This window comes from Protopterus annectens, chromosome 5.part0, assembly GCF_019279795.1.
Source record: "Protopterus annectens isolate FY-2018-M chromosome 5.part0, PAN1.0, whole genome shotgun sequence".
In the NCBI taxonomy this organism is placed as follows: domain Eukaryota; kingdom Metazoa; phylum Chordata; order Ceratodontiformes; family Protopteridae; genus Protopterus; species Protopterus annectens.
This window is the reverse complement of record NC_056735.1, coordinates 312,161,542-312,181,469: the sequence shown is the minus strand read 5'-3', so window position 1 is coordinate 312,181,469 and position 19,928 is coordinate 312,161,542. Positions and strand designations below refer to the sequence as shown.

The 19,928-nt window shown below is 40.4% G+C and overlaps 1 protein-coding gene across 1 annotated transcript in view; it reads left to right on the top strand.

Moving 5' to 3' along the window:
- ACOT9 (acyl-CoA thioesterase 9) overlaps nt 1-19,928 on the top strand; it is an 825,297-nt gene that overhangs the window by 99,558 nt on the left and 705,811 nt on the right. The window lies entirely within an intron of this gene.

Sequence of the window (19,928 nt, the reverse complement as noted above, 5' to 3'; positions counted from 1 at the left end):
CTGTAACCAGCCATTTAAATCTTCTTCCATTGTTTATTTTACTCAAACTCTGTTGTGCAGAATAACAACTGTTATGAATCTGTGATCTGATTGTTTCTTTCTTGCGGCATTTTGTTTCAAATGTTATCTTTTCTATCCATGTGTAGCTAGATAACAAGTAAATGTTTCATATGTTGTAGCTTGAATATCCATACGCCAGACTTAACCTTTTTGTAGACAAGCCAAGCTTATCAAGGAAGGTAAATTACCTTCCATGGATACTAGAGACATTGCCATTCTGTACAAATATGACAAGAAGATGAAATGCAATAGTTATTTTCTCTGCGATAGTTGCAGATCTCAGTACATAAAATACCATTTAATGTGTATGTTTTATATTTCTTTTATACCAAACCACTACATTCATTCAAAAAATTTCCCCTCAGTCAGTATTTCTACTGGATTATTTTTGTGAATTTTTCTGTCTAGCCTCTTTTCAGTCAGCATAATTATCTCATTAATTTTGGATGTATCTGTATTTCCTAGCTGCATTACTAGACCTAATTTTGTACGATATTTCCTATTGGTTTCCATCGCATAATATTTTGTTTTCATTCAACGGTTGTTTTCCACTTCCCCTTCCACATTGTCGTAGTACCTTTATTAAAAGCAGAAACAACATCAGTACGGTTTGCATTATGAAAACAGGAACTGTTATCAGTCAGCATGCAGTATATCTCCCCATTCAGTTATACTTAAAATGAAAGTTTATATTTAATTTTGACATATAATTCTTGTATTTTAGCATTTGTATTAAGTAAATAGCTATTTTATGTCTAGTATGCAGTAATTTTAATGGTTTTATGTAGTCTTTGAGAATGCAGTTCACATTTTACAACTATCACACTTACAGTGTTTATTCATTTTTAAAGACGTAGCCTCATTCATTGTTCCCAGTGCTCTTTGACTGAGGATTCAACTTTCTTTCAAAAACTGCTTAATCTCCTTTCTGGTTATGCAGAAATTTTCTCCCATAAAGTGTCCCTCACTGTCTTTTTCTGTACCTGATGACTACTGTCTGTGTGTATATATATATATATATATATATACGTATATATATATATATATACACAGTATATATATATATATATATATATATATATATATATATATATATATATATATATATATATATACACATATATATATATATATATATATATATATATATATATATATACATATATATATATATGTATATATATATATATATATATATATATATATATATATATATATACACATATATGTGTATATATATATATATATATATATATATATATATATATATATATATTTATATATGTGTGTGTATATATATATATGTATATATATATATATATATATATATATATATACACACTATATATATATATATATATATATATATGTCCCTGTTTTCTCCTAAATATCTGTTGATCTTGCAAATGAAATATGCATCATATCAGAGACCGCTTGCTAGATATACTATCCTCTTTGTGGTGCAGTATATCCAGCCCCCACAAAGAGTAGTTCTTGGGTATTTATCAGCTACATATGGGTTATTTTATTAATAGTGCTGGCACACCACTTTCACCTTCCACATTTTCTTATTATACTATTCTGTTCTTCCTTATACTCCTTTTTGATTTCAAAAGCCTGTTTTATATTTCTGTTCCTACTAAATATCACTAATCTCTCATTACCTATTATGCCTTTCAGGTACATATCAAAGGCTGTTTCGATTTGTATTAATTATTGCTCTAATTGCTTGAGAATCCACTGCAAAATGTCAGACTATGGATAGCAAGAGGAAGGACACTAAAATGCACTGTTTAGACCCTTGTTGGAATGCAAAAAAAGTTTACGTTTTTCATTTTACAGAAGGTTTTGGTAAATACTAGAGGGGAGTCCCTGGGAAGTGATACTGAAATACAAAGAACTTGTATGGCAATTACAGTTGGATTATACAATTATACTGTACTGGGCATCTGAGATTAAAGGAAAGAGTGTCACTAAGTAATGTACTTCAATTTTGGGTGATTAAGTTATAATTTACTAGTTATTTTTAATAATTTAATACTATGACGTACATGTTAAATTTAAGAGCATTTATTGTAGTTTTGAATTTCATGAAGTTTTAGACAAGTGAACTGATTTGTTGTACACATTTTTCAGTCACATGATTTGAAATTTGACTTTATAAAAGGTTGTTTTGTTGTGTTTTTAATGCTTCTAACATGCTGAAATGAAAAAAAATATATTAATAAACATCTTTTGGATGCAGCTCTACCTTATCTTATTTATACTTTTGTTTAGCATTTAACATGGCTGTGAAGTTCTAGTTTGGTTACTGGTTTGTATTATTGTTGTAATCCCTTGTGTGTTCATCCTTTAAGATTGTTTCATTCCTCCTCAAATTAGAATTTTCTGCTTTAGCTGATATGTCTGCAGTTTAATTAGTGTATAACTTTGCTGCTTTCTTAGTCTATTCATTGGGAATATTTAGTCTGTGTGCTCTGTTTGTTTCAATGTTATCGACAGAAATTTTCATCCATTTCATGTGCTGTGTCAGTTTTTTGTAAGGTCTTTTCAATACTTCCCTTCACTTTGCTTTGGTACTGTCTGTGTGTGACCGGTGCTCAGATTCAGTTTCTTTTGACATTTGTTTGTATTTTAATAGGTATTTCATCATTTTTTCTTTCATCTCCTTTTTCAGCAGTTTGCATGTTGTGTACTATTTCCCGTGAATGAAGATAAAAAAAAGCATCTGTTTCCTGCAGCATTTTATTTGTCTCTGTATATATTCCAACAGCTTCCCACTTATCGTGAAAATCCTAGACTATATTTGGTCAGTCTTTCTGTCTATAATGACCGAAGAGTCTTCTCTTGCCATTCTGCAGTCATGACTGACTGGTGTTTCCAGCTCTGCCCCACTGCACTTTGTCTCCCAATCAGTTATCGCAGTTTCTCTACCTTTTGCTTCACTTTTATATTTCCTGTTTGACCTTCTGGATATCAGCGTCTCTTCAACTAACAGTTTCTTTTAAAATTTGTAGTAATTTGCAGGTTTTTGTTAAATTAAACTTTGTTGCTTGGAGCTCTGTTTTTAGCTGCTTGTACTGCTGCTGCCATCCTGGAACTCCTCTTCCAAGTTCTTTGCCATACAGGTCTGACTTTGCTTATCTGTATATTGAGCCTTTGTTTTAGAGCTAGCTGCAGGGTTTGCTAGAAAGTGTTTCAGTGTAAAATAAAAAGCAGTGGTCTGGGATACAAGTTTATACGTTCTGAATCTGTCTTGTCTGTTCGTCACTTACTGTGCTGCATAATCTAACAACTCCACATGCTCCTTCCCTTAATGTCTCTACTGTTGGTAAGAGCTGTTGGCAGGTTGGAGTAGGCAGATTGTGCAGATTATGCAGAAGTGGTAAGTTAGTGGAAATATCAGTGGCCTCACCACAAACACCTGTTTATGAATGATGATATAGTCCTTCTCCCTAACCCCACCATTTGAAAGTATCTGTGACATGTGGAAACAGAAATTTTGTGGGCTGTCCAAGTTTAAGACTAAAATGAGGAAAATCACAGTTATTTTGTTATTGGATGTTTCTAGTGCGTGAATGGAGGGTGGTTCTTACTGTTGTTTGGTCGTCAGATACCACACCTTATTTGGGCATATAAAATTAGCCACAATTGAGCAAGCTGGGAATATTTGAAAGGAACCTTGAGCTCTATTATTTAGAGCCATACTAGTTACTGGTTGAATGCAAAGGTCATCTGTTTGAAAGGTAGTCCTCATGTCAAACTTTTCTGTATCCTTTGTTGAGATTGAAGACACACCCACATGTATGTGACATAGATACCAATTCCTGTCCCTATTCTTTTGGGTCTCAGCTCATCCTCGTAAATGTGGCCATAAATCTTCTAAGCAGGTAGTGGGATCCAGTTTATTGACTTAAAGTTGCATTGTTGTTATATTTCCTGTTTGTGTACTATTATTTGCCCTGTGATTATCTAAGAAATATAGAGCCCCATAGAAGTTGAATGATGCTGTTATATTCAGTAGTTTGAGAAGAGAAGCTTCACTGACTGTCTCCCTATTTGTAAAAGGTTGTAGTTGAGTGGGTTTCCTTCCCTGTATGCTCTTCTGTTAGACATTCAGTCCTACTTTGGTGAATGTTATTTAGAGCGGTTTAAACAGTTAAACAGGTTGTTTGGGACCTCTAAATGTTTTCCTGGTCTTAGGAAAGGTGAATTACATAGGGTACATGACTGATTGAGTTTGCATTATAGGGCATAACTAATGCAAGAGGAAGCATGTTTTTCTTTGCTAGGTCATGAAAAAAGTTTGACTTGGATTGAGGTGACTGGCTTTTCTTCCTTGCGATGTACAGGTACTTTAGTGAAAGATGACTTTAAAAGGCCATGAGCAGGGTTCTAGGCTGTTACATACACCTGTGATTGATATTGTTGGTCAAGTAATGTTATGTGGGGAGTCAAAATAACTTCTTTATCATGTTTCTGTTGGATGTTTATGAGATCACTGTTGCAGTCTCTAATATGGGTTATATCCTGACTAGAATGTGACCACTTGCCAGTAGTCAGAGCATCAGGACACCTTTTCTGCACCCTAACCTCTGATGGGCTCCTGGAGAGCTACATAAAATCAGTGGATAAGGTGTCAAACTGTCAGAACTTTCTTGCTGCTGAAGTGTGCACTCTGCTGGATTTGTAGGATTGACAGTCCGCTATCACTTCTTCAAGGCTGGGCAAATATGTGCCCTTCTGTCCTTCTATGAAAAAACATCTGCTTTGTCAATATTTTGAAGAAAATTGCGCTTTGACTAAAGAAAAATAATTATTTGGACTATGAAATGTGTTTCATGGACTTTATTTGATGTTTTGTACTAGAAAGGAATTTTCCTTGAAAATGCTTGTGTGCAAAAAAAGTGTAAAAAGGTACATCTTGTTTGAGGAAAATATGTTTAGGCACTAGAATTATTGGTTTTGGAGCTTGTCCCTGAAATTGTTACTTTCACAGTGAATTCTCTTTTGGGAGGTTTACAAGTCATCCAGGGTCTTCTTTCATGATAATCATGGAGCAGATATCTAGCTGTTTGGTTCTTCCCTCCCCCATATGCAAGAAAAAGAAAGTTTCTCTGTAGTCTTTAATAGTCAAGCTGTCTTCCTCACTGCTTCAGCCACAGGTAGGTGATTATGCTGTGGCCAGATCTGGTTCCTTAAACAGTTTATTATTGTCTCTTGATCCTGCTGGTGTAGCTCCTCAAGAAGCATGTCCTCTGTGGTTACTGGAATGTTCTCTGCTGACAAGGGAGGACCACTCTTGTCAGTCTTGAAAATGGGTGTGAACAAAATCTTACAGCATAGCTATGCTAAGGTGCCTGATTCCCAGGCAAGTGTTCCTACCTTGAGTTTGTCTCTTTCCAAGGGGTTTCTTAAGAAAGGAAAACGTTTCTTCTCCAAGCAGAGAAGATTTGTTGAGTTTTGCTAAAACTTTATTTTAAGCCTTTTAACTCTTTGAATCCTGTTTCCACACAAAGTGCAAAAATAAAAAGAATTCCCCCTTTTTCTGACTCTTATTCCCAATCAAAAGAGCAGGTACTTGAAAGGAGTGTTTTTCTCCAGAGAATTCTGATTCTGAAGAAAGTTTTTCTTCAGATTTCCCCTCCAGGAAAATGTAACTAAAATGAAAGAATTATTTCAGTGGGGAAAAGAATGAAAATTCCAGTATCCCAGCAGAAGTATTATGATTTATTACAGTTGGATTTTCCTCAGCCTGCATCACTTCCTCCAGTTATAGACTATTTTTTTGACAGCCTGTAGAATGCCTGAAAGTCAGCATCCTACTCCTAAAAAGTAAATGGAGGTAATCCACAGGGCTAGAGTGAAGTCTGGTATCCCACTTGTGACCCAGAGGGTGACAGGACTAACAAGAAACAGTGTGTAAAGGAGAAGTCCAGATAAAATCACTTTAGCTAGCAGATCTAGGAGCCTCTCTCTCTCTCTCTCTCTCTCTCTCTCTCTCTCTCTCTCCGATACCTTCCCTGTGGGAGGAATAAAGACACCTTGTTGAAGTTTCCAGTAGTTTATTCAGTTAAGTAGGTACAGTGGCTATAAAAAGTGTACACACCCCTGTTAAAATGCCAGCTTTTTGTGACATAAAAAATGAGACCACAATAAATCATTTCAACACTTTTCCCACCTTTAATGTGACCTATAACCTGTAACCTGTACAATTCAATTGAAAAACAAATCTGTTAAGGGAAAAATGTAAAAAAAGTACAATAAGCTGGTTGCATAAGTGTGCACTGCACACCCTTAAACTAATACTAATGCAAATCCTTCATTAATGCTTAAAGTGGTCACAGAGTTTACTTTGAGTCAAATGGTTAGTCTCCGAGTATTCTTTCTAGAACTTACAAACAAGGGAGAAAGGATATTTCACACTTTGGTTGTTCGCAGTCAGAGATCAGATACTACTTTGACAGCACAAAAGCCTTCAGAAAGGCTAACCAGCTATTTCCTGTGAAGGTAAGAAAAAGGCAAACCACTGTTGAAGCAGACAATTTCAAAATGATTGTCTTGTACGGTTTCCTTGTGTTGTTCTCACTGTAACAAGTCACTTTCGGGTATGGTCAGGCCCACTCAAGCAGGTCTTTGACTTCTGTTGTGTGTGGCTTTTTGGAAAGTGGTGGACTGTAGTAGCATCCTAGAGGCAACACCTTGGTCCTCTGTACTTACATTTACAAAGCATTACAAGCTAGATTCCTTTTCCAGATCAGGAACAGGTTTTGTTAGAACTGTTCTCCCCAGCTCTTGGATTCTTGGTCTTCTTTGAACTCCCTATTTTTTCAAAGCTCTGGTGATCTATCCATACAACTCTGGCTACTGCAGCAGTGATCTAAAGATGGGTATAATGCAGTTATGTAAGTAAACGTACCATAACTGTAGATGCTGATATAGATCATTGCTGTAGTAGAGACAACCTCCCTCCATAGTCTTTTTTTTTTTTAAATTTAGTTATTTATTTTTTTTAATGTACTCTGTTTTTGTTAGGATATGAATATTTCTTGTACCATATTTTTTCATAGTATACACACATTCTCAGGTCTCTAGCCTTCATTACTTAGAGGCAAGAAAGCTCTGAAGGTTTGGCACCTTAATCACTGACTTTGTCTCTCACCTCAAGCCTGTTAGTGGATTTGGGTGAGTGGAAGGTGCCCTAAAGCTTTGAGTACTGGCTGGTAGTCCTATCCTTGGCAAGATACAATCCATACTACAGCAGTGATCTATTCAAACGTCTATTGTTATGGTAAGTTTACTTACACAGTCTTACTGTCTTCCCTGTCAGATGCCTTCTGGGGCAAGGCCGAGGCTTGCATAGAAGTGGAGTACACACCTCCCCTGCATGATAGGAATCTTATTATGTGCTCCCCCAGCATCATCCAAGTGTTCAGTTTTAGAATGTTTCCATAGAAAATTCCACTTTTTTTTTTTTTTGCTCTCCACAGGACCTTGCCCAATGGCGCCTGGCTGCACCCAGTTAGTCCACTTCTAGGTTCATAGGAAGGTACTAGGCTATCAGCCCTAGGGCCTATACAAGCCTAGCCAAAAAGGTACTCTGGCTTTCGCCACCCAAGAAAATTATTTTCCTGTGCCTCTGTCGAGCAGAGCCACAGAGGTGATCCCCGGGGTGACTTTCCTATTTCTCATCCAATCATCAAGATTTTTCTTGAAGAGTGCTAATGAGGATCTTTGTTTGATATAGATAGGTAGTTTGTGCCAGAGTATGGGAAGTCTCTGGGACAGGAATCTATCCCTCCAGCATGTTCTGTTTATTGTGGTGACAAGGTTTAGGTCCCTAGAGTGTGTAGCTTGGACAGATTGGGATTTCTTTAAGTGAAGCATGTCCAACAGCTCTGGGTTTGACATAGCTTTGTATGTTAGGCAGAGATTGCCTCTGAGTAGGCGATATGCGACGGAGTAAAGCTGGAGTTATTTGAGACTGTCTGCGTAGGGCATCTGTTTGAGGCTGGTAATCCTCTTTGTGAGCTATTTCTGCTGCTTTTCTAGTTGTTGTAGATGTCTTGTGAGGTACATACCAAAAGGGGCGCTGTACTCTATAATGGGTCTAAGAGTAGAGGGGAACAATGACCTCTTTTTTCCTGGATGAGAAACCTTTTGTGATGAGGTGTACCACATAGAAGGATTTCCTGACTACTGTGACAATATGATTATCAAAGGAGAGACTACTGTCCACTTGTGTCCCAAGGTCTCATCACACTTTCGGTGTTAAGTAGACTACCACCTATGTGGTAGCTAATGAGTACAGACTTTTTACCAAAGGGGATGACATTGCACACTTTGGCATTGAGCTTGAAGCCATGGCTTTGACACCAGCATCTGTCTCAATGAGGCCCTTTTGTAGGATGTCCACATCATTAGGAGTTTCAGTTATGGCTCCTAGTTTTCAGTCATCTGTGAACTTCATTAGCCAAAGACCTTCTGTGTTAGCCTGTACTTCAGAAAAGTAGATACCAAACAGGAGAGGACACAGGACTGAACCATGTGGTACTCCACTTGTCACTGGTCTGAAGTTGGATTTGGGAGTCTGCTACTTTCACAATGTGGGTTCTGTCAGTGAGCCAAATGGCAGCCCATCTTGTGACGTAGGGATTTATACCTGGTTTAGTGAGTTTATCTATAATTCCAGAGTGGGTGGTGGTGTCAAAAGCCTTGGCGAGATCTAGATAGGCTGTGTGAACCTGGGAGCAGGCTTTCCCAGGTAGGAGAGAATCCTATGACCTGTTAGTTCATGTCCAGCGATCCCAGTCAGTCTTCCATATTCCAGCAAGTGTTGAGTGGTAGGTCCTGAAGGATGGCCTACCTTTTCCCCCTTGGGAACCCCCCCCCCCCCACCAGCCATTCTTGAAGCATGCTTCATGTGCATATGCACTCCGATAGTGCAGACTTGGTAAGTTCAAACTCCACTGTGTGCAACACCTACTGCTTTCACTAGGTATCACCCATATGGCAAGCCAGAGCCACTCCTTCCTCTCAAGATGTGTGAGCCAGCAGCAGCTGCTCACGCCGATCCTCTCCAGCCAGCTAATTCAGAAATTCGAGCCTCAGATCGAGCTTTCATCACGTGTTTCATAGCTTCAGTTACAATTTCAACTTCCCAGCAGGTTGCCTGTTTCTGCCCTGACCTTCCTAGCAGTGTAGACTGGAGAAAACGGGAAGCACAACCAAAATGTTTCAGATACTAAGTAGTGCTAATATAGTTTGGAAATTCATTAAAATACTGTTATCAAACCAAGAATGAAAGTGAGAATTAAAAAAAAAATAGTTGGTCGTTTTACTACCCTGTATTTTTTTATATTTTAAATTAATGTGGCTGAAATCTCCTTCATTTTTAGCAATCAATTGGTTTTGAAGAATCATGTGATTAAAGTATTTGTAATGGATTTTACGTGAAGTCTGGTCTGATGAGAAAGCAGTAATCCGTTTAAAATGTAATTCTTTGATAGTACCTAGAATTCATGCTTTCTTTTCTTTTACTTTGGTAATGTATGTTGTGGCAAATGTAGGAAAAACAGAGATGCAAATGTCAAAATACAGAAAATTATCCAAAGTAGTTGTGATTCAGCAGTCCACTCCTCATACTTGTGTATTTGCAGTTCTGCATCTTTGTGTTATACTGTTACATAGCCATGTCTTGCACTGACATGCTTTTGCTCTCTGGTCTCTTCTCTCTCGTTTTTTGTACTAGCATTGAAAATGCAGCAAGCATTTGTTAATTACAGATGTTGGCTTTCAATGGAGCTGAACTGCAGCAGTGGTGGTTACAATGAGTAGTCAGTATAATGAGAAAGTATGAGCCATCTGGCAAGTAGAAATTAAGAAAGTAATCATTTAACGCATTCAAAAGGTTGCTACACAAGGTTTATGGATGGCAAGCAGTGTATTTTCCTGTCTTCTGGCATTTCACATTCCTGCTTATTTGAGGTATTATTTGTACTGCTTAGTTAAAGCTATGCACTGAACAGCACATCACATTCCAGTACTATTTTAGCATGGTATTACAAGAAACATCATTGCATTCTAGATGTATTTTAACCGTCTCCAAGAACACAATTATTGAAAAATTGTTGCTGTGTGGTTTATTTTGCTTGAAAAGTAGTACCCTGTGTGCTGTTTTAGTTACTTCAGAAAATATTGAGAGTCAGTCTGCCATACCTGTCTTTTACATGACAACCTCATTCTCAGTGCAGAGGTGTTTTTTTTTTTTTTTTTTTTGTAATGCACTGTTTCTTCATGCTGCCTTTCTGCCATCGGCCATTCAGTCATTTGGACGATGGCTGACTGGGAGGGGCAACGTTTTAGACCATCATTAAGGGGTGATTCAAGGTTTTTTTTCTTAGCCCTACAGTACCCATGGACAACAGCTTGCAGAGCTGGAGAATGATTTACAATGGGCAATCCTCACTGGTTGTCCTTTGACTTCTGCAGGGGATTGTGCCAGCAAGCAGCCCTGCCCCCCCCTTTCTAAACAAGAAATGATTTCCCTGGTCTCCACAAGACAGTTCTGGCTTCTCTGTGCTCCCCAAGCACTCACTACCCTCTGTTCTGGTAGAGATGAATAGGCAACTCTCCTTCACTCCCTGCTTGGTTCCTTCACTATCAACTACTAATTGGAATCCAGTTGTGTGGGTCACAGTAAGGCTCCATCCTTCCTGAGCAACACAGTGAGGCAGTGCAGACATTCTGGATACTAATAAGTTCAAAGTCATAAAGAGGCATTGCACAGTTTTGTAGAGAGCAAACAAATTCACAGGTAGAAAATAGGATAGTGAGCCAGAGATGGTGCTAATAACTGAGGAACAATAAGAGTTATTCACGAGCAGTTTGACCACACTGTGAAAACGCACAGATAGATTGTCTTAATTTCTAGTAGCCAACTGCCTCACATATTTTCATTTTATTGACCCCCTCATTTATGGTGATTAAAGTTCAGCCCTTGCACAAGCCAAAACTGAATTCTGCATTGACAAATGCTTGCTTGTTTTGTTCTTGTCATACGAATGCTTGAATTTTGTCACTACCTGTGGGAAATGCAAGTCTTTGTATTTGCCAACTGCAAAATCCTAAAGTTACTACTTAAGTGCAATAATTCCAAGTCTCACATGTCCAGGATTAATAGCACTGACGAGAACAACATCTAGAGTTGACTGATCCTTTATAGGTTCATAGGTTTACACTAGGCTAATGACCACTGGGGTCTTTATAAGCCTAGCTGTGCAACCCAACCCAGTTTTGTCCCAGAGTACCTTGGATGCCTATAGGGTTGGGGTATGTTAGTAAGGAGGTAGCTAAGGTTATGGGGGGTATTAGTTGGAGATTAATTTACTTACTGTTTATCTCTGTTCATCAGAGACATGGGAGCCAGACCGGGAATTAATTTGCGATTTTCCATCTAATGATTGAGATTTTGTTTGACTAGGGTCAGAGATGAACTCTCTTTCACATAGATGTTGACCTTATTCTTTAGTGTGAGGATTATTTTAGAGACATATCGGTCTGTCCAACATGTTCTAGTTTTGCTCCAAAGTTCACACCCTTGTATGTAGGTTCTCTGGCACTATTTGTTTTGCACATGTACAGGAGATTCATCAGAGGAAGATATGAGGATGCCTTTTATGCCAGGAATAGATTGCCTCTTATTGACCTGTAGGAGACTGAATACAGCAATAGGGCCTTAAGGCGATCTGTGCATGGCAGGGTAGTTATACCCTAAATTCTGTCTTCTGGTGAGGAACCTTTGAGGGTGTTCCAACTATCGCAGGTGTTTGGTTAGGTACATGTGAAAGGGGGCATTATACGCAATGATGGGTCTGATAAGAGCCGAGTAGTGTGATGCGATAACTTCCTTGGACCTGGACGCAATACCCTTGCTTCTGAATTGGACAATGTAGAATGATTTTCTTGCTACCTTGGCTCCATTTTGGCTGAAGGCCAGATTACTGTCTACTTATGTTCCCATATCCCTAAATATCGGGTCAGCTATTAAGTGTGTTTTATCGATGGAGTAATCAGCTTGGGTGAACAGTTTCCTGTACTGTAGTACATTTCTATGCATTGAGTTGTACTTTGTGGCTGGCACCAGTAATTTGTTTGTATTAGACCCTCTTGTAGGATGTCAGGGTCATGGGAGAAATCTGTGATAGCTCCCAGTTTACAATCATCTGTGAACTTGGTGTGTCAGAGGCCTTTGACATTAGCCTTGACTTCCAAGAAGTAGTTGTCAAAAAGGAGCAGGCCCAACACAGATCCCTGGGATATTCCGCTGGTGACCAGTAGACTGGTGGAGGTTGTCTTACTGATCCTGATCACTTGGGTCCCGTTTGTGAGATAGCCAGCAATCCAACGAGTTGTATAGGGATTTATTAGCAGTTATGAGAGTTTGTCAATAATGTCTGAGTGGAGTATTATATTGAATGCCTTGGCCAGGTCCCCCCCCCCCCATCCATAGCCTTGGTGATCCTCTTGAAGAAGTTTACCTGGTTAAGTACACAAGACCTTCCTTTGACAAAGCCAAACATGGATGAGTCCAGTGTCTGTAGGTTGCCAGTGTCCTTACTGATCATTTCCATGATAACTTGTTCCATGACTTTGCATATTCGACTTGTCAGACTGATGGGTGTGTAGTTCCTGAGGTCGGTTAATGGTCCATCCTTATTAAGAGGGATGACCGTTGTGGCCCTCCATTCACCTGGCATGTAACCTGTTTTGATGCTGTAGTTGAAGATTCCCTCAAGTGGTCCTGATAGGTCATGTTTTAGGCTATTTAGGAGGCAACCAGAGATGTTAGGACCCATTGAAGCTGTGTGTTTGGCCTTAGCGACTTCTGCCAGGACATTCTCCCTGTTGATAGTTGGGGGAATACGCTAGAAGGAATCACAGAAGGGGTAGTGGGGGATGAAGTTGCAGCTAAATTTATCAACTAGTAGATTTAACATGTCTCCCTGGTCAGTGGAGGCTGTGCCATTCATGACCAGTTCTGCACACTGCTGAGTGTTACCTTTAAGGTTGCTGAGCTAGCTAACGAAGACCTTGTAATTGTCCTTATTGTGGGAGGCTATCTTGACTTCTTAATTACCTCTTAATTTCTTGTTTAGTTGAATCGGAGAGCTCTTGTCTTTCTGAGAGTTGCTCTTTCTGATTTTTGCAATTACTTTTTTTTGTTTGTTTTATATCTGGTTTAGGTAAAGATTCCACCAGTGGAGTTTGTTTTTGGTGTTAGATTTTGGTTCGCTTATGGAAAGTACAGCAATTGCAGGTATTTACATGTTTGTACAGGGTTTCTATGAATAATTCTGCACAGGTAGCTTTGTTCTCTGGGTTTGGGGGAGCTATGAATTTTGACATATTGTCCCATAATAGGATGTATTGTGCTTTTAGAATGGTTCCAAACTTTTATAGGTTTAGTTGGGTTTATTTTTATTTCAAGGGAAACCACTTTGTGGTCCAACCTCACCAACGAGAATATGATACAGGAGAGGGTGTAGTCCTCTCCCGTGTTGTTGTGTAATACGTCCAATATGGCTGATGCCTTAGTTGGAGTAGACACTTTCTGGTCCAGGGTTTTCATGTTGATAAAAGTCCAGAAAAGTTGTGCCTGTGAGTTAGCGACAGTGTACATTTCCCAGTTTATAGAGACGTAGTTAGTCATCCATGAATAGGTTAAATGGTGAGCTCCAATAGTAGGTCTTGATAACAGGGGTGAGCTTTGTGGGTCATAGATGGGTGACATGTAGGTGGCCAGGACATGGTAAGGCACTTTTTCTGTGGAGACTTGGATGTGGATGATCTCTAGGGCATCATCTTGTTTAACCAAACTGGAGTTGTGTTTGTTAATAAAGTAGATTGTGATGCCTCCTGTCTGTGCTGCAGTTGGCCTAAATGTATAGAATGCACTTTATCCTTGCACTGCCGGAGTACTTTGTGCAGCTTTAAACTAAGTATCAGTAACAGCACATATATCCACACTCTCCAGAGTGAGGAGAGCTTTATAGGGCGTGGTGTTTTTTGTTTAGGCTCCTGGGTTTTTTGGCTATATCAGTAGTTTTGCCATTTTTACAGTGCTCAAAAAAGGCTCCAAGGATGTACTTTAACATTTTAGCTAATATCCTTATTTGTGTCCCTGAGATACTTGTGTATGTCATCTCCTTTTCAACATCTTGCTCACGTATATGTTGAATATATCAGCTTCTCAGTGGCAGTCAGGATCTTTTTTTGTTTGTTTATTTTATTATTATTTTTTGTTACATGAAGATTGAACACTTTTTCTATTTTTGGTGATTTATTATGCTAAGAGTTAAAACATAATGTTTTATTATGCCAGACACATTAAAAGTTTGGAGGGATGTATACTGTACAGAAAATCTGCATGTCTTGCCACTCATAGTTTGTGTATGAAAACATTTAGACCTATTTTTGCACAAACCAGTGTTTGTTACATGTTCTTCGTGTTTCACTGTTGCAGTCATAACTGCAGGGTGATCCTGCCGGCAGGCAGCCCGAGGTCGGCCAGAATCCCAAAGTCTGGGTCCAGTGTCGGCTGTACCAGCAAGTACCCTGACGTCAGAACGCAGAGGTACATAGCTGACAGCCGACGCCATCTTCTCCAGTCTTTCTTGCCGTGCGGTGGAAAGCAGCTCGCAAGTCGTTGGTTGGCGTATTCAGAACAACGTGCTTTGATTTACTTCGGTCCGAAGTTTTCAACTTCTCTTCTCAAGCTAAGTACCCCGCTGGGGAAACTTTTTTCTTGCTCCTCCGATGTCAGAAAAAGTTAATAATTGTATATCGTGTGGAAAACAGATACCTCATAAAGATTTCCACTCTTACTGTCTTCCTTGCTTAGGCCCTGACCACCACGTTTCTTGATGTCGGTTCTATGCTAGGTTTAATTCTCGTACTATCAAGCGTAGGTGCGATTGGGCCTTGAACTATTTCGGTAGACGATTTAATTACAGGATGTCGTCGGATACTTTACCGACAACCGGAATTCAAAAGAAACGCAAGGACAAGGATAGGCCTCCGAGGTCCAAACAGGATTCTTCGCAGCCGGAGCCAGCTTCGGGTTCTGCGGTCGTCAGTGAGGTGCTTTTGCAGCCCCTGTCGTCCGCCACCTCTGAACCGATGGCCGATATGGACTCCCAGGGGGAGCCATCTAGGCCTAATATCTTATCTGCTGCAGGACCTTCGGACGTCGCTCCTTCAGATGGGTCCGGAACCACTGTGCAGGTACCGACTTCTGAGGGAGTTTTCAGGCCTTCACATATAACTATTTCAACTAAGTCAAAGGCAAAGACAAAAACTCCTGTAAAACCAAGGGTTTCTACTCCAGCTGGTTCGGATTCAGCTCCCAAGTCCCAGAAGCAATTACTACGGATGGCTGAGGATTTACATACAATGATTAGGGGTTCTCATCCCCCTCCTGAAAAAAGGCCTAGACAGGATTTACCTTATGATTCCTCTGACCAGGCTTCTGTGTCTTCTGTCTCTTCCTCTGACCAGGATTACTCTTTTCCTCCTCATGAGGATTCAGATGCATAGGACTCTATTCCCTCTGCTTCTTCCCCCTGAAGATTTCTCTTTTGGGGAAACTTTACATGAGATGAGGGAGCATTTTCATTGGGAAGGTCAGGATTATTCTGTCTCCAAAAAGAGACTCAGAGAATTTCTCCTCATCCCTCAACACAGACCTTTGGCTATTCCTCCTGTGCTTGACATTGTGGATGATGCTTTTTCTGAAGCTAACCTCAATCCTGATTCCTTGCCGCCTGCTCCTTCTAAGCCTGATAGATTTTACAGAGTCCCTGATTCCCATCAATTCTTATTTAAGAACCCTTCTGCAGATCCAGAAACTATTTCTCAGGGTTCTAAAGCTGCTAAGGCCGCTTCATCTAAAAATCCTATTCCCTCTGAAAAGGATTCTCGTGCCTTAGATAGGTGGGGCAAAAAGGTTTATACTTCTGCTACTCTTTCTATTAGAGCTTTAAATTGCCAGTTTCATATGTTCAAGTGTCAGCAATTTCTTTTGTCTGTTTTAAAGCAAAGGCTTTCTACCTTTCCTGCATGTGCAGAGGACAAGGAATTACAGGATGTTTTGCATGCAACTGAACAAGTTAGCAAACATAGTTTACATTGTGGATTTGATGCCTTGGAAGCTTCTTGCAAGGCCGCAGCCTCTGGTACTGTTATAAGGAGACATGCTTGGCTTCGAGAGCAGAATTTACCTGAGCAGGTTAAGGCAAAACTGTTAGATGCCCCTGTTCAACATGATGTGTTATTTGGATCTAAGGCTGAGGAGGTTATCAAAAAGATGGAGGAAAAAGCAAAATCTATGCAGACTGTCAAAGATTTTTTACAAGTTCAGCCTCCTAGATTTTCTAGAAATTGGCCCTCTAAAAATTGGTCTTTTCCCACTTCTGACAGGCCTCAAAGGGGATGATATAGACGGTCTAGAGGCCGGGCACAGACACAGGCCTCTTATAGGTCCAGTAGGATTCTTCACCTAGAAGGGGAGAAGACAGACCTCAATGACAAAGGAAGCAGACCCAATGACTCCCTCTGTTGGACTACAGGTCCTTCTTGCCTGGAAGCTCCTCTCGGAGGAAAACTATCTCTTTTTTACCAAAATTGGACGCATATAACCCAGGACAAATGGGTTTTAGATGTGATTTTAAAAGGCTACAAATTCCACTTTCATACTCTGCTAAGGTCTTACGGTTGGCCAGATCTGCCAAAACATCAGTGGTCAGAGGCCTTAAATCAGGTGGACGCTTTATTGGCCATGAGAGCCATAGAACCTGTCCCACTACCAGAGATGGGCAAGGGTTTTTATTCAAGACTTTTCCTGGTCCCAAGAAAACAAAATGCATGGAGACCTATTCTGGACCTCTCAGTATTAAATACTTTTCTGGAAATTCCAAAATTCAAGATGCTTACTCTGCAACAACTTCTTCCCATGCTCTCTCAGGATGCTTGGATGGTAACATTGGACCTGAAGGAGGCCTACTTACACATTCCCATCAGACAGGAACGCAGAAAATACCTCAGATTCAAGGCAGGCTCGAGACACTTTCAATTCTCTGCACTGCCCTTTGGCTTATCTACTGCACCCACAGTCTTTACCAAGTGCCTGGCTCCAGTAGTGGCTTATTCCAGACTCCAAGGGATTCAGATTTACCCCTATCTGGATGACTGCCTTATCCAGGTGGACAGCAAGGATCTTTTACTTCAACATCTGCAGTTTGTTCAGCGCCTCCTCCTACTAATGGGATTTCAGTGAACACAAAAAGTCACATTTGATCCCCTCTCAACAAATGATCTTTTTGAGAGCTCTTCTAAACACAAGCTTGCAAAAGGCCTTCCTCACTCCAGAAAAGCAAGTTCATCTGGCAGCAACTTTCAAAACCTTGGCTACTTTGACTCAGCTCACTGCAAGGAAATTCCTGCAGGCTTTGGGCTACATGGCTTCTTGCATCCTGTTGATTCCAAATGCAAGGCTTCATATGAGAAAACTTCAATGGTACCTAAAGAGTGTATGGTCTCAGCATTACCACAGCCTGGAAACAATGATACCTCTGATTCCCTGCCTCCAAAAGGAGTTCCTTTGGTGGTCCAGGACATGTGCTTTAAACGAAGGAAACCCCTTTCGTCTGCCTCAGCCTTCTCAGATCATGACCTCAGACGCTTCAGATTACGCTTGGGGGGCTCATTTTCTAGACAACTGCCAGCAGGGCTATTGGCCAAAGAAACATCTTCACTGGCACATCAACCTGAAGGAAATGTTGGCAGTCCAACATGCTCTTCTAGCCTTCCAGAAATTTTTGCAACCAGGACATCATCTGATTCGTACAGACAATACCACAGTCATGTGGTACATAAACAAGCAGGGGGGCTCCCACTCTTACCCCCTTTGCAGAATAGCCATGAGTCTATGGGACACAGCTCTAAATCTGAACCTGCATCTTCAAGCTCAATTCATCCCAGGGAAGCAAAATCTCTTAGCAGACAGCCTAAGCAGAAATCTTTTGGATCCCCACAAATGGATGCTGGACCCTAACTTATTCAGCAGGATTACATCAGTTTGGGGTTGTCCTCAGATAGATCTGTTTGCATCCCATCTCAACCATCAGTTGCCTCTATTTTGCACCAGGTCCTTCCACAAAACAGCATGGAAAGTGGATGCCCTGTCTTTCAGCTGGAGGAATCTTTCGGGATATGCTTTCCCTCCTCTTCCTCTTCTGCCTCGAGTGCTACTGAAAATAAAACAGGACAGACCCAAGATTATCATTCTGATAGCTCCAAATTGGCCTCGGCAGTTCTGGTATCCAATCTTACGACACCTGTTCTTGGAACCTCCTTGGATTCTGCCTCTGTCTCCTTCCCTTCTGTCCCAACATCAGGGTCAGATGCTACACTCTCAAATCAAGACTCTCTGCCTGGCAGCCTGGCTCTTCAAAGGCCTTTGATTCCTTCTGCTCTTCCCAAACAAGTTTTGGATGTTCTCTTGTAAGCTAGGCGTCCTAGCACTAGAAAGTCTTATGCTTCTAAATGGAAAAGATTTTGTATTTGGATGCGGGATCGAGGTTCTGATCCTCTTCTACCTGATATTTCCTCCATTTTACTCTACCTCTCTGAACTCTTGCTTAAGGGCCTCTCATTCTCTTCCATCAAAATTCATGCTTCTGCTATTTCGGCTCATTTCAACACTGATCCCCCCATTTTTTCTCATCAACTGGTGAGACAATTCTTGAGAGGGGTTAAGAATTTAAGACCTCCCAGAACTACTCCTGTTCCTGCTTGGGATCTTAATTATGTTTTGGAGAAGCTTACTTTACCTCCCTTTGAGCCTGCTGCTGCTTCGGATATCAAGTTATTTTCCTGGAAAACAGCTATTTTATTAGCATCGACTTCTGCAAGAAGGGTGTCAGAGTTGCAAGCTCTCATGGCTGTGGAACCTTACCTTATTTTCCATCAAGACAGGGTGGCCTTGAGGACCAATCCTACATTTATGCCTAAGGTGATTTCTAAAGTGTCTTTAAACCAGACTATTCACCTTCCTACTTTCTTTCCAAATCCTCAAAACAAAGGGGAAAGGATTTTACATTCATTGGACATACACAGACAACTACGATTTTACCTGGACAGAACTAAAGATTTCAGGAAATCTGAACAGTTGCTTATCTCTTATGCCTCCAGTTCTCTAGGCAAGGCTATTTCTAAACAAACTATTTCCAAATGGATTGCTCATGGAATAAGGTTTTGTTACCCTCATTTTGGGAAACCGATTCCAGGCTCTGTTAGGAGTCATTCTACTAGGGCAGCTGCCACTTCATTAGCTTTTCTCAGAGGAGTTCCTACCAAGGACATTTTGGAAGCTGCCACTTGGAGTTCAGTGCATACCTTCTCTAAGCACTATAATCTCCCTTTGTATTCTAAGTCTAGGGCAGGTTTTGCCTCTGCTGTCTTGCAGGGTCTTCTGGCTGCCCCTTCTTCTGCATAACCTCCTCCCTCCTTCACAGCTTTGGGATTCCACCCTACAGTTATGACTGCAACAGTGAAACATGAAGAACATAGTACAGTTGTGTACACTTACCATAAATGTAGATGTTCGAGTGTCTTCACTGTTGCAGTCGGGGTTTCCCTCCTACCTTTCCCCTCTTGTTTTCTGTTTGTTCTATCTCCTCTTCCTTTGTGGTGTATTTGTGTTTCCTTTGGGACACCTTTTGGATACTTTGGGGAGCTTCTGACATCTGGGGCAAGAAAGGCTGGAGAAGATGGCGTCGGCTGTCAGCTATGTACCTCTGCGTTCTGAC